At 35.3% G+C, this 11,610-nt stretch overlaps 1 long non-coding RNA gene and 1 further gene across 4 annotated transcripts in view; both read left to right on the forward strand.

The window, feature by feature from the left end:
* Positions 1-6,568, forward strand: part of LOC102581494 (uncharacterized) — a 15,999-nt gene extending 9,431 nt beyond the window's left edge. Inside the window, exons 2-7 of one of the 4 annotated variants that reach the window (XR_001472828.1) lie at positions 646-1,669; positions 1,781-1,824; positions 3,994-4,178; positions 5,382-5,981; positions 6,128-6,200; positions 6,274-6,568. This is a non-coding gene — a long non-coding RNA (uncharacterized lncRNA). Of the gene's footprint in view, positions 1-645; positions 1,825-3,993; positions 4,179-5,381; positions 5,982-6,127; positions 6,201-6,273 lie in introns of all 4 variants that reach the window. The other 3 variants (XR_001472825.1, XR_001472827.1, XR_001472826.1) reach the window with 3 other exon arrangements.
* Positions 6,569-7,952: 1,384 nt separating this feature from the next.
* LOC102583682 (short-chain dehydrogenase/reductase family 42E member 1) lies at positions 7,953-11,341 on the forward strand.
* The last annotated feature ends 269 nt before the right edge of the window (positions 11,342-11,610 follow it).

The raw sequence follows: 11,610 nt of genomic DNA on the forward strand, positions 1-11,610 counted from the left end.
TTTTTCCTTCAACTTCAACATCAGATTGCTCCTTCATTTTGAGTCCAAATTAGGTGCTTCAAAAGGCAAACTTCAAGAGAATTTCGAGGGGAATCTAGCGGTGATCTCAAAAACGCGAGGAGAGGCTTCGTTTGAGGTAAGGAATTGATTTTAGCCACTGCCAGGGTGATTTCCGGATTGTATTGTTGTTCTGGGTTACGGGTTGGCTTACCTACTGGTGGGTTATAGTAGGTGCCATCATGACTTGAGGAATCGGGTCGTGACAGTAATGCTACCTCGTGATGTCTATTTGAGAAAGAAATATTTGGGCAATTATTAGGTGGAGATGCTTCTGAATTTACTCTCTCAATGTTGTCCTTGCTACGACTCTTATTTAGTTCTTTTTTCGATGTCTAGAAACCATGAAAACATCCTAGAAGAAATTGTTATCCTGATAATATTCTTGTATGTCATACTTCTCTGCCTAACACTCAGAAAATGAGATTGGCTGATGCCCTCTTAGATCTTGCTCTCCATACTAACTGAGCCTATTTTCTGATTTTACTACAGAAGTGTATCCATTGGTGCAAACACTTTCACAAACTTCTCTGATTATGGTGGTATCTTATCATATTTATTAAGTGAACTCCTTAACCCTTGTTGCAGGTGAGTTCAACTGTGAGATTGAAAAAGATGGAAAGGTCCTGATTCGAGGGGTGACATCAACTGGTGGAAGAACCGTTTCAAGATATTCTCAGGTCTTTGATATGAAAATCCAGCAACAATGTCCATGAGGAGCTTTCACTGTCTCCTTTAGTTTGCCCTGGGCCTGTCGATCCAAGGTTGTTTTCACCAAATTTCAGATCTGAGGGCATTTTTTAGGCTGTTGTGGTGAAGTACGACCCGGTAGGTCATGTGAACAACCATTTAAGCCAGACCCACCACAGAAAGCTCTTCTCAGTGGAGCCAATGTGCTGTGTGTACTAAACTTGTAGATAATGTTTTACCATGTAAATAGAGACAATTACAGTTCAAATGATTCCCTATTTTGTTTTGGATCACCAAAATAGCACTGAAAACTGAGGATAGTCAAGACAGGAAGTTGGAACCTAGTTTTCTGAAATCCACTTGCTAAGATTTTGTTTTTTTCATGGATAATGAAATCTACTTGAGCTTTGTCTTAAAATTAGGGTAGTGAAAATTGTGCTTAAATGGTGTTGAAATTGTGCTTAAATGGTGCTGAAATTGTGTTGAAAGGGTGCTGAAAATGAACTAATTTATAGCTGCATTAGCTGCTGAAAAACAGCCAAAATGCACCTATTTCGCACGCAATTGCTGCTGCATTATGTGCTGAAATGCAGTCAATATAGCACTGAAATGATTTTGTTTTGGATCACCAAAATAGCACTGAAAACTAAGGATAGTAAAGACAGGAAGTTGGAACCTAGTTTTCTGGTTTTTTTCTTTTTGTCATGATAGGAACCTATTGTCCTGAAATCCACTTGCTAAATTGGAACCTAGTTTTCTGAAGATAAGCGAAAAGGCATATTGTCCAAAATTGCTTCTTGTTTTGTTCTGCGAAAGCTGTCTTCTTCAGAATGCTGTTAGAAGAAAATAAATGAAAAGAAAAATTACACATGGACACTTCCAGCGGTATGTATAACATGAAAAGGTTGAAACTTGAAACTCAGTAAGGTTCTTTTCTTTGGAAGTTATTATCCCATAATTTTCCATTTTTCTCTTAAAATTTTTGTTGCTCGGATCTAACACTTTTTGCTTTGTTATCACTTATCTGATACAGGTTGCAAAGGGTTTTGGTCTAGAGTTCATTCTTTTATATATCAGGTAGATTTCCTTACATTTTAGCCTTGATAAAGAAGCTGATAAAGTCTCTGGCGGATTGACCAATGAAGAGCATTTGTGTTCTTCTTTGTTTTAATTTTTTGCTTTATGGCTTTCTTATCCTATAATCTGTTTCTTGTGCTGAAAGGGTGCTGAAAATGAACTAATTTATAGCTGCTGAAAAAACAGCCGAAATGCACCTATTTCGCACGAAATTGCTGCTGCATTATGTGCTGAAATGCAGCCAATATAGCACTGAAAACTGAGGATAGTAGAGACAGGAAGTTGGAACTTCGTTTTCTGGTTTTTTTTTTGTCATGATAGGAACCTGTTGTCCTGTAATCCACTTGCTAAATTGGTCCAAATGAAGACATAATACACTTTAGATGATTTTTTCCCCATGATTGGAACCTAATTTCTAAAGAAAAAAATATATTTAAAAGAGCGTTTCATATGGTCCAAGATTGGTTGTTGATTTATTCTGAGGAGGCTGTCTTCTACAGGATGTTGTTGGAAGAAAATAAACGAAAAGTAGAAATGGATTTGTTGTGTGAAGAAATGGAAAAAATCATTTAATGAGTCCCACTAGTTTTTGGCTTACCTAGAAAAATAGTAGAGAAAATGGTCTAAACCCCAACCTATACCCAAAATCCCAACTTCACGGGTGCTTTATCACCCCCTAAACATTTTATTTGTCTATTTACTACACACTTGAGTGCTGCCCTGTCCACATAGACCAAATAAATTGTCTCGCGTGTTTGCACGCACGGGTCCCCACCCACTTCAACCCCCAATTCTTGTTTTTTTCTCCATTTCCCTCCTAAAAACGTTAGAAACCCCAAAGAGAAGCTTTTCATCTCCTTCTCTCCATTTGAATCAAAGCATTTTTGTGTGTATTTTCAACTTGATTACGTAGTTTATCAACTGATTTAGTGAAGGTTAGTTCTTTGTCCCTTATTTCGAGTTTGTGCTTTATTAGGGTTTCTGTTAATTCGTTAAATTAAGAGCAACATTGTGTGAAATATTATGTCTGATTCATCCATACAAAGCGTATTCAAGTTTTCATTCACCATTTTTAACGAATTTCAAGTAAATTCAAAATTCAAATTAGAGACTCTAAATAAGAAATTAGAGCAGATTACAAGATTTAAAGTAGAAATGAAAATAAAAAACTAAAACCTACCTTAAATTGAAATAAAATCGTGAAATTTTTAAAAAAGGAACAAGGGTTAATGGTGGGAAAGAAGGAAAAATGGTTTATTTAACTTGGGGAAGATGACCGTTGGAGAAGTACACTTTTTTTCGTCAAAATTTAAGGCTATTGCCTCTTCTCACTCGCCTAGAGGAGGTGTTCTCACCTCCTATGACAGGTCAGCACTCAAGTGTGTAGTAAATAGACAAATAATATGTTAGGGGGGTGATAGGACACCCGTAAAGTTGGAGTGTGTAGTTGGGATTTCGGGTATAGGTTGGGTGGGGGGGGGGGGGGGGAGGTTTTTAGGACCGATTTTCTCAAAAATAGTATTGGCATTTAGTAGTATGATGTCATGTCCAAAGAAAGATGCATTACAGATTCAAACAGCCTAATGGCAGCAGAGATGTGTGTTCTCATCTTAAGGTTGATTTGTAACGTCAGACCTAGCTGGAACACTGCTTTTCCATGTCCTCATCAGCTCCTGTAAGAATAAGGAGACACTCACTTTGAGTGAATTCTGCTCTTTTCTCCTTCAGTTCACTGGGGGTTCGTTTGGTTCGCGAACAAAGTTATCACAGGATTATAGTTTTGGATTATAATCCTGGGACTAATTTATCCTGGGGATGCTGACAATTGTGCTTAAATGGTGCTGAAAATGAACTAATTTATAGCTGCTGAAGGAACAGCCAAAATGCACCTATTTTGCAGGCTTTTATGTGCTGGAATGCAGCCAAAAGCACCTGCACAGCTTTAAACTAATTTCTTATGGAGGATTCGACACATAACCAGAAGAGGAGTTGGAGCAACATAGCTTAAAACTAATTTCTTTATATATCTTTTCAGAGTCTTGGGGGTTAGTCTTGTGGGAGAAAATGGAATTGTTGTATGATGAAATAGAAAAATAAATTTAATGAGTACTACTAGTGTTTGGTTTACCTAGTAGTTTCATCTTGTGTCCTAATAAAGATACATAACAGATTGAAGCAGCTAAATGGAGGAAGAAGAGATGTCTGTTTTTATTCGATGTGGCAATTTATAACGTCAGTCCTAGCTGGAACACCTGCTTTCCCATGCCCTCATCAGCTGCTACAAGGCACCTCACTTGACACTCTTCTTTGTGTGAATCCTTCTTTGAAGAAGTCGACGGATATATTTCCTCAAGGTCAGTTCACTTTGTAGTAACCAAGTTACACTCAAATGGTGTTGCTGTCGTCTCATTAGAATGATTGCCCGCCCAAGTTGTCTGATTCTGCCAGTTTCTGTTGCAGTTTATATAGTGTAACTTAGTGCTGAATTTTGTTTGTTAAGTTAATTACTTGATTATGGATCATTCAATGAAATTCTTGATAAATTAGTTGCCCATACTTGATTATGTAAGCCATATTTCCAGAACAACTAAAAATAATTGAAAACTAGATATGTTTTGTTAACTTTCAGTCTTCACAATGGTTGATTGATGAGTTGTTGTTTTTTAACATTTGAAATTGAGTTAATTAGATTAAATACCCATTTTCTAACATAAACAATCAACAAATAACGTACGATCGATCGATGTCATCATGTGGACCAATAATATGGTTTTTCTTTTTCAAGAAGAGTAGTGAGGGAAAGCAAATGAATTAAACCTTCAACTGAAAATGAGATTGTAGTATTTCAAATTTGATTTTTGAGCAAAGCAAATGTTGAAATTCCCGAGGATATGCCAGAATTAGTGATCAAGAAATTAAAGGAGAAACATTGTCCAAAAGAAGTGATAAAGAGATTCAAACATATTTTTCAAAACGTTCAATTTATTATATTCAAAGAATTACTTATATAATAAAAACAAAAGAGAAAGTATATAAATATAATACTACTATCGAGTAATCCCCACACATATCTAGCTTCTTGAGATGCATAGAAAAATACAATGGGATCTTCTGTCTTCCTGCACATATAGCTTTTGTCTTGTTCCCTTATCTTTGGACATGACCAGTTTGACATATCTTTTCAAAATCAATTGTTTAAGGTTTAGCAATCCCATGTTTTAGTTTGTTGGAAATTATAGATGAACATTTCATTTGGTTGCTGATAATTAGAGTTATACATGTATAAGTAATATAGAGTTTCATACATAAATAACTATCGATCAAACGACTTGTTATTGTTTATTAATTGTATCCTAAGTAAAATCATAACAACTAAGAGAAACAGCTGCGCTAAGTAATAAAACTTGGCCCTCCTAATTAATTTATTAGCTTAGACCGGCTAGGTAGCTTTAAATTTTAATTTCATTTCCTCTTTTTGTTCAAGAAACCATACCATATGTAGGTTAATAATTAATTAAAAAAGATAAATCACATAGCTAATTTTTCTTTTTTTCTAGATGTAGGTAGAGAAAAAGCAAAGTTGGACTCGTCAAAGGCTAATCATTGGGAATGATTCTTAACTAACGCCCACATTGCTTTTATGCACATTATCAAAGAAAGAGGGGACCTTTGAAGCTAGCTCGACCTGCCTTCACCATACTACCAACTTATACTATTATGTTGCTAACTTTTGATCTCTTTGTTTGGGATAACTTATTTATATCATAGTGATGGGATAAGTTATCCCTGAATAATTAATCATGGGATAGCTTATTTCCAACCAAACGGAACCAACAAAATAAGAAATTAAAAGGTGTGATTTGGATGTGGATGAGAGTAGATTTCTTGTTAAATGGTTTTCCTTGCAATCTACTGATCCTTTTAATAAAGCACAAAAAAAAAAAGCAGATCATTCCCATCACCAAGATTCACTTTGATGTTTATTCCCCTTAGCTACTTTTGTCTACATATATATATGTTACCTCTCTTGCAAATTGTTTTATCCATTATTCTTCTTCCTTTGTGCCATTTTCCAGCACACACACACTACTTCCTCACTCTATCATTCCACCTTGTTTGTTGCTTAATTAGTCACTCCATCGATCATGAACATGGAGGTTTGTACACTCACTTATCATCTTTCTAATTTCCAGTTGTTCCTTTACAATATATCAAAGGTCGATTCGATCCAATAATATTTAGTACCTAACACATTAGACACTTGAAATTACTAATATTTTTGAGTTTGTTTTGTGGCATGCAGACAGTTGAATTGAAGGTAGAGATGGTTGGAATACATGAGAAAAGAGTGAGGAAATGTCTCTCTAAATTAAAAGGTAATCATTAATTATATATTAAATATGTTATAATTAAATTTGAGATATTGATATGTGTTTAATTATGATGCAGGAATAGATAAAGTAGAAGTGGAAGGGAAGAGTGAGAAAGTGGTTGTGATGGGGTATGCACACAAAAACAGAATACTAAAAGCAATAAGGAGAAGTGGTCTTAAAGCTGATTTTTGGTCACCTCAAAATGAACTTCTTCAAGCTTACGCTGCTTCTTACTCTTCTAATTTCACTTTTAACAAATTCTCCTTCTTTAATTGAATGAATACCAAATTTGTTCTCTTAATTAATTTCCTCAACATAGTGTATACAATGGAAGAGTTTTCGATTCAGTTTGATGCATGTACTCTTTGTTACATAATCTTGTAGGTGGATGATCAGTTCTTGAGTAATTTGTGAAAGATTTTAAGTAATGCATGCATTTGGATTTGCACAATATATAAAAACACATAATAAGGTCTTTCACTCTGTAGACATTGAAATTTTGTTGGACTCTGTTAAAATATGTATTCAATTCCAATTAGAATTCTTGGAGGCTAAACCCTAAACCCTACTTCATGCCTATATAAAGGGTACTATATTCCCTTGGAAAGATATCTCAATATATTCCATAAAATTTATGGAATATTCATATAGAGATCAAATCTAAATCATCCTAGTTCGAGAAATACGCTACTAACGGCCTCGAATCGTGGATAAATCTTAGGAGAGTAGAATCAAGGGAGGAACAGAATTGTACCCGCAATCTTTATCAATGAAGTTGTGTTTCTTCTTATTTTATTGTGATTGCAATTTATTTTCTTTCACTTTAAAATTTGTTACAAACACACTCGTCAAAAGATCAAACTAATGTTAGAATGATCAAACTCAAAATCTTTAATTAACGATTCTAACTTTATTTAAAATTAAAAGTATTTGAAGACGAAACAGTGATGAGTAGATTTCATTGTTGGACGTGACACATTTTATAGTCAAAATTTCTGTATAATGAGATATTGTAGGACAAAATAATATTATAAAAATATATATAATAAAGTGAATAAGGTATAACATAACATAAAAACTTGATTTTAATATTTTGTTCAATACGTGAGAGCAACGAGTAATGGGATAGTGGCTCCCATGATCGATAAATAAATGATTAATTAATTAGCACCCAAGAAACATGGTTTTTAGATCTTCAAAAAAACTTATAAAGAATTTACTATTAATTTTACATTATCACTTTTAAATTGTAAATACTACTCTAACAAGTTGTTTTTAATGTTGTTGATTCATCAGTTATGTGATAAGGTTATTTTTAATTCATTATAAAATGATAACACAAACTTATGAGTAATTTTAATTATTATTACTTTTTTAGAATTTATGGGTATAAATTATATGTTTTTTTTTGTTGAAAAAAATGAAGTATTTCTTCCAAAATCTAGACATTATAAAAGTTCACCCAAAAATAACTTACCAAAAAATACTACCTTCGTTCACTTTTAATTGTTATAGTTTTCTTTTTGGGAAAATGCATAAGTACCCCAACTTATGCTCGAAATTCCAGAGACACACTTATACTATACTAAGGTCCTATTACCCTCAAACTTATTTTATAAATAATTTTTTATCCATTTTTAACCTAAGTGACATGATAATTAAAAGTGGATAGCGAAAGTAATTAAAAATTTATAGTGAAACGCTAGGTAAATAAGTTTGAAAAAATTGATAATGTAAATTATTTGGAATACAATAGAGCAAATCTATCCATAAAATGGGGGTGAGCAGGTCAAGTAGTACTACTGTGTTGTCGTTCCGAAAGAGGAAAAACTTTGTTAGATTTTGGGGAAACGTAGGAGTAGCAGTATAGTAGGGGGAAGAAAAATGCATCTGAGCGAAAACGAAGGGATAGAAAACTACAGTTTCGTGGTTACAGGTGGACTGGGCTTTATAGGCGCCGCACTTTGTCTTGAACTGGTCAGAAGGGGTGCTCGTCTTGTTAAAGCATTTGATCTTAGAACCCATTCTCCTTGGTCATCTCAACTCACTCAATATGGGGTTCACCTCATCCAAGGTATCCCCTTTTCGACATTTCCTCTTCTTTGATTAAAACAGTCAACTTTTGTCATTCAATTTGGAAATTCACATTTTGTATTGGGTTGACTGATGATTCTTGCTCAAAATATTCCCCCTTTCTGTTTGCTTCTCTATTTATCCTGTAATTCAACATTGGTTTCATTTGGCGGACTAAAATCCCAATTACGATCTATACAAGTAACAAAAGGATCATGAGTTAGTGCTTTATTTGGTGAGACATATATAGTTGATTCATTGATTGATTATTAAGGAATTTGTCTGTGTTTAGAAATTGATAACTAGTTTATAGTCCTCTTGTTATGATTGCGGAAACTGATGATACAGTATTTACACCGAGTCCTTTCTGCAGCTACTCAATTTGCTTGGTTTTCAAATTTCAGGGGATATAACAAACAAACAACATGTCCAGAAAGCGCTACGAGGGTCAGATTGTGTTTTCCATCTTGCTTCCTATGGCATGTCGGGGAAAGAGATGCTCCAATATAGTCGTGTTGATGAGGTTAATATTAATGGAACCTGCCACATTATTGATGCTTGCCTTGACCATCAGATTAAGAGGCTTGTGTATGTCAGCACACCTAATGTTGTTTATGGTGGTAAGGAAATTGTTAATGGCAATGAGAATCTACCTTATTTCCCAATAGATGACCATGTTGATCCATATGGACGAAGCAAATCCATTGCTGAACAATTGGTCCTAAAGAGTAACGGTCGTCCCTTCACGTAAGTTATCTTTACAGGAACATTTCATTCACAATCCACCGTAATATATCCTGCAAATGTATGCTATAGAGAGCTTTACTCCCTCTTTATACAATGTAATAGAAACTAGACATATAAGGCATCCCCTTTCCCTTAGATGCATTATAAGTTTTGACTCTTTTTTATATTTCCCTCAGGATTGACCTATCATGCTGTACCATATGCTACATACTATAGAAAATAGCTAGATGTCTAGACTGAATAGTTGCATTTGCAAGATTGTTTTTAACTGGAAGATAAGTTTCCTTTTGATAGAAAAAACAAAATGAGCAAAATCTCATCGGCTTTCCTTTGCCAGTGCAAACATTTTTTAATCAGTTTCTGCTAGTGCAAACATGTATGACAAAAAGCTGCCAAAACCCTTTGTAGTGATGCTAGTAACCCCTCAATAGCTGTTTGGCCTTTTCAGGCCTGTGTGTGTATACGTATATTTATGATTGTTCACAGCAAGAACTGCTACTTGATGTTGTATTGACATAATTTATATGGTTGCTTTCTCTCTTCTCGGCATGTATGTTCATTGCACAGTAAGAAGAATGGCAAATGCCTTTACACCTGCGCAATTCGTCCAGCTGCTATATATGGTCCAGGTGAAGAAAGGCACCTGCCGAGGATCATAACTCTTACAAAGCTAGGTCTGTTTCCCTTTAAAATCGGTTCACCAAATGTAAAATCAGATTGGGTGTACGTCGACGATCTTGTATTGGCGCTTTTATTGGCTAGCATGGGACTTTTGGATGACATCCCTGGCAGAGAAGGGCTTCCAATTGCTGCTGGTCAACCTTATTTTATATCAGATGGTAAATACTCGTTGGCTTATATTTGTTGTGTAGGAATGTGGAATCTTGTTTCGGACCAAGTAGAGGTGTAATTACTAATTTCTAATTAAGATTATTTTTTTAGGATTCTCCAAAGACCTAAGAATCTAATTGCTTATCAGAGTAAAAAATGTTTCTATAAGCAGAGCAGTTTTTACTTGTTACTTACTGCATGTCTGCATCACCTTCCTTCATCAATGATCTTCTGTTGCAGGTTCTCCCATCAACAGTTTCGAGTTCCTTCGCCCTTTACTGAAAAGCCTGGATTATGATCTACCAAAGACATCACTAGCTGTCTCTCATGCTCTTCTTCTGGGAAAAATTTTCTGGGCTTTCTACTCCTTTCTGTATCCTTGGTTGAATAGTAGGTGGCTTCCTCAACCTCTGATCCTTCCTACTGAAGTCTACAAGGTTAGTGCTTCATATTTGAATCTATTTTTGCTTCTTTTATTCAAATGAATAGGCTTCACTGGCATTATCAAAAACCAGTTTTATATACTACATATCTTTCCACCGGCTTTTACTCAGTTTATGACATTTCTTACTACTGTGGAATTGGATAATATATCTATAACTCGTGCATATCTACTTGGGCAAATGTACCAGATTCTTTTTTCTTTTTGTTACGAAGATGGTCTTTATTGGTCAAAAACTGTCAAATGGTTAAATACCTTAATTGTTTGACCTTGCATCAAGACTTGTTCCCTTAAGTCAGTACTTCTCCTTGTTCACACCTGTATTGACACCAGACGTTCAATTTTGTCCAGCAATAGTGAACTCTCTCTGGTCATGGACACAACATTTTTCTCTACAATTGTATAAGAGGTAGAATTCTAGTTGATATTTGGTTTTCTGCTTGTGCTAGGTTGGTGTCACTCATTACTTTTCTTTCCTAAAAGCAAAAGAGGAACTTGGGTACGTCCCAATGGTGAGTTCTAAGGAGGGCATGGCTGCAACTATTGCATATTGGCAAGAAAGAAAACGGAGGAGTTTGGACGGACCTACAATATGGGCATGGCTGTTTTGTGTGATTGGAATGTCGGCGCTGTTTGCTGCTGCATATCTGCCCGACTATGGACCCATTCCCTTTATTAGAGCAGTTCACCTCTTCTTCTTTCGCTCTATGTTGGCATTGAAAGTGATTTTTGTTCTAGCGGCTGCTGCACACGTAGGTGAAGCTATATATGCATGGAATGTTGCAAAAACAATAGATCCTGCAAATGCAAGAGGGTGGTTTTGGCAGACATTTGCTTTGGGGATATTTTCCCTACGATTACTTCTGAAGAGAGCTAAAAAGTAGGATTACCATATTTCTTACTTGTCTCTTAACTATGAAGCATGTAATTGCAATCACATCAAAGTTGAGACATAATGACAACTTGTCAGTACTCAAGTTTTTTCTCCTTGTTTTTGGTCTCAGCAAACTATCTTTGTTTTTTTGGTATAATAAACGAGTTCAACTTCTCATCCTGATCTTGTACTCGTTGATTCCTTGCATCTCTTGGAAAGGATTGTCCGCATCAAACAAGATGTTTTATTGTAAACCACTGCATTACTTGACCAACCTAGCTCTACGTAGTGCAGTGGCTAACCGCTTAATTGATGCGATGCGGTCAATCCTGTCCAGAGGTGCATTACGAGGTGCGTCTCTGACCAGCCGGACACGAACTTCCTCCTCGATGAAGCCATAGATCGGATTATTTCTATAGAAAGTCATTTATTTATTTGGTCAAAAG

This window comes from Solanum tuberosum, unplaced genomic scaffold, assembly GCF_000226075.1.
Source record: "Solanum tuberosum cultivar DM 1-3 516 R44 unplaced genomic scaffold, SolTub_3.0 scf00032, whole genome shotgun sequence".
Taxonomy (NCBI): Eukaryota; Viridiplantae; Streptophyta; class Magnoliopsida; order Solanales; family Solanaceae; genus Solanum; species Solanum tuberosum.